This window comes from Vipera berus (genome assembly GCF_964194415.1).
Source record: "Vipera berus genome assembly, chromosome: 12".
Classification (NCBI taxonomy): domain Eukaryota; kingdom Metazoa; phylum Chordata; class Lepidosauria; order Squamata; family Viperidae; genus Vipera; species Vipera berus.
The window spans coordinates 4,145,360-4,149,379 of NC_138215.1; positions in this window are offsets into that span (position 1 = coordinate 4,145,360).

A 4,020-nucleotide genomic window follows, 5' to 3' on the forward strand; every position below is an offset into this window, starting at 1 on the left:
GTTCCTCCTCCTCCTCCTCCTCCTCCTCCTCACACAGCCGTGCCTCAGAGTCACTTCAATATTTTGTAGTTTTGGAGCAAGCTTCCGCAGGCTCCCCTTTCCCATTTTATGGCAAAATTTGTAAAAACTGTTGCTCATCTTTAGCCATGAGAACCAATTTGACCTTTGGCAACCGATGGAGAAAAAGACTGCTTCCCCTGTTCCTGCATGTGGCAGTTAGTACCCGAGTGCTCCTGTTCCTAGGACTGACTTGGCCTCCTGGCAAAGAAAGCGAAGGGGCCCTCCTGCTGAGTGGGGTGGAAGTCTCACCCGAACAGCACAGTTCTCCCTTCCGCTCCCCCTCCAATGTCTCGCCCGCCTTCATTTCTGTGTGCAATACGCTGTAATGCTAATAACCGCAAAGGAATGGGTCTGCGCTGACCAATAAAGCAACATTAACCACATGACAACCTGTGTGAGGCTCTCCCTCCGGCACGCTGGTGATCGCAAGGCCAAGAGAGCCATTTGGGCCCAGCAAGGCCCGGCTCCCTCATCCAGCTATTTAAGTGGGATGCTGCTCATCTGGCTTGAAGGCGCTTGGCCACAGGAGTGGGACCCCTGCCTCAATCCAGCCACAGCTGGGCTTACCTAGTGTGCTAAGAGTTAGGAACATGAAAAGGCCGGGGTGGGTCTTGTTGAACAGGCTGTGCCCTAACAAACCACAGCACAGTGGAATATCTTGATTTTGTACATATGACGCTCTGAGGCAACGGCTGGGTTCCCATATTGGGGATGCATGGAGATGCAGCTGATCAGGAGCTGTGGGGAGATTGCCGCACAGAAGGAATGGCTGTGCTGTAGGTCTCTTTCTTTGGGGCTGGGAAAGGGGAAATAGGCATCCCCCAACCTTCAGGTGGTGGTGGTGGTGGGTGGGAGATTTCCAACTTCCTCTTTGCCTTGCAGTGCCCACCATTTTTCTCTCTCTGTCTCTCCCTCCCTCCGGCTGCTGGCAATGTAATAACTGGGGGATACTTTCTCTTAGAGATTGCAAAGCTCTCCCTCTAGCCACCCAGATATCCCAAACAACTCAAATTGGGCTGAAGAAAGGAGCAGAGGCTAAGGAGAAATTGCCACTCTTTATGGGCAGAGATTCCCATAGCTTTGGAGTCAAGAAGCAGGAAATCTCAGGGATCTGATTTGGGAGCAAGTTTGGGGGAAGTGAGAGAGACGTTAAATGGGAACTAAAACAACAGGAAGTGAGTGAAAGCTAGCCAGTGAGAACAAGGGTGGCACCTTGAGATAACAAGCACCTGCGCTTCGGTTCCTGGAAGGCTGAGCCTTGCCACGGGGATGAACATAAGCCCTTCCTTAGGCTTTGAATTCTCCTTTCTAACGCCCCAATTCAGGACCCCAATCGGGCATGGTGAATGATTCTGTAAGGATCTGCCTCAATTAGACCTCCCAAGAAAGCAGAATTCTTGAAACAGCCACTGTTTCAAAAGGAACTTTTATTGAGAGTTGATAGCAGTAGAGCAAAGCAAGATCTGAAGAATTTGTGCATGAAAGGTTACATCATAATGCCCAGACAGAACTTCTCCCACCAGTGGCCAACCATCTGGTTGAAATCCAACCAATCCATAGGTGCTATGTTGTTTTGAGAACCTGGTGATTGTGCCCATTTCAAGGTCTCTCTCTGTTTCGTTTTTCAACGGTCCCAGGATCTGTTGTCTGGAGATAAGGCAGATGTCTTCAGGCTACATTCCTTTCTCATGGAGGGAGGCATTTTCATAGAGGACAGAGCAGAACAAGACAGAACAAGACAAATACATTCCCTAGCCCCCTCCCACCAGAATGGCAGACACCCCCCCCAAAAGAGTACATAATAATAAAAGACATGCAAGCAAAGTAGAGAGGTCTGACAGATCCCTCAAGCATTGCCACAGAATTTAGAGGTTCTGACCGCTGATGGGGAGAATTGACACAGGCAGCAAAGAACACCCCCCAGTCAGAACAGAGATCTTTGGAGCAGCTGTGGTGTGCCTGAGCTCTGAGTCATTACCGTATTTAGGAGGATTTCTTTTGCCATTATTGTGTGTTATCTGCCCACCCCACAATCTACCTCCAGTTGCACAAACTCAGTGGGAATGCCCCCAGTGCAGCACTTTTTTATTCCAGCCAGCTGTTTCCACCCTTTCTGCAGCTCCATCAGAGATTTCACCACACCATCTTTCCTAGCAAGCCCTCCCCCCACCCCGACCTGCTTGTTTCTCTTCACTCTGGGGGGTCTTGGTAGTTTAACTGTCATCTCAACACCCAGGAGTCTGCTTGTCCACAGAGCCTCTCATGCCAACCAGAGCCCCCTCCACTGGGTACAACCAAACGAGATGCCCTCCACCCTTCATTCTTCCTCTTGTGCTGCCTTCATTCCTTCAGCAAGAAAAGGAAGGTCAGAAAGCTCCGCCAATGTCTGCCTGACCAGGGGAAAGGGGGGACCAATATCTGCCAACGGGAAACCTTGCCTTGCAGCTCTGGCAAGAATGCCTCCAGAAGGCTCTCCAGCTGGAAATCTGGACACTCACAAGTGTCTCTCTGAACTGCGGTCCCTCCTGGCGCGCCAAGGCCCCTTGGCTCCCTCCAGAAAGGTGCCACCGCACAGTTGTTGCAGCTTAAACATGGAATGTGATAGCAATTCACTTTTAATTTGCTTTCTCTGCCTCCTTCTTAAAAGAAAATCCTCTACTGAAAAAGTATCAGCAGAATTACCACACCAGGCCTTGGAGAAGCAGCAGAACCATTTCAAGCCATTGCCAAGAACCTGAGATGTGATCCTTGGGCCATCCATTCAGACCGAAGCTGCTTTGCCTTCAGCTCCTCTTTCCTCCAGGCTGGAGACCCTGGAATTAGTCGGCTGGCTCCTCCCATGTCTACATGCCTCCCTGCCACTTCCTTTCCCTGGAAGGACCAATTTGTTCTCCTTTGCAGAGCATCTTTGGAGATGGTGAGAAAGCTGCTTGACAGCCAACGTCCATAGGTCACTGGACCCCTAAATATCAGCCGGGACTTGCTCTCCTGTCATAGAGCAGGCAGATTTCTGGGGCACATCTGAAGGGTGTTGTATTCCGATGGCCCATCTCCTGGGGTTCTCATGAACAAATCCAGGAAAATATGACGTGGCATCAACTGTGCCTCCTTTGACTGGAGATCTGTAGAAATCAGGCAGCTTCTCAGCCAGGCACAGGCCAAGCCTTTCTCCTTAACATCCCTGTCTCCCCTGGACAAACTGCTCCTGCTCAGGGAGGCTCAGCTCTTGGGCCCCTTTTCTACATCCCTCTCCTGCCTCCCCAGAGAAAGAGACTCCCATCTAAGGAGGCTCTGCTTCTCAGTCTGGCAGAGAATAATGATGCAACCAGGGCAGAGTGTGTTTTACTTCAGACTGAACCTTCATTACAAGGACTTAGCGAGAGTGTGTCACGATTCAAAATGAGGAAAACACAAAAATCTTAACCACTGACATTTCGGACATGACATCTGGCTTCCCTCCCTCTCCCCACAACCACTGATAATATATTACTATTTACCTTTGGTAACGTGCGCGCGCACACACACACACACACACACACACACACACAAACCAGCAACTGACTTGTATATTTCTAAGAAAACCTGATTCTCCTGGTGGTTCCAACAAGGCTGGGAAGGGGCTTCAGGGAGGCCATTCCTCTTTCTACACCGTCCAAAGCCACGCTGATTGCGGCTTCAGCAGCCTCACCAAAACTCCATGGAAAACCTGGCGTACATGGTCCACCTGGCTGGCCCTGAAGTTTCCTCAGCTCCAGTGGGGCAGCGTGGACCCATCTGAGCTCCCTGCTGGAGTCTTCGCTGCTCTTGGCTTCTGCTGGTGGAATGGCAGTCTCCCAGGTGCTGCCCAGGAGCAGAAGTTGCCTTGCCCCGTCTCCTCAGGCAAGGTCCCTAAGCCCCTCACTCGGAGGCCCCTTGAGTAAGATCTCTCACACATTTTTGCTGTTCAGCCCTTCTGGGTCT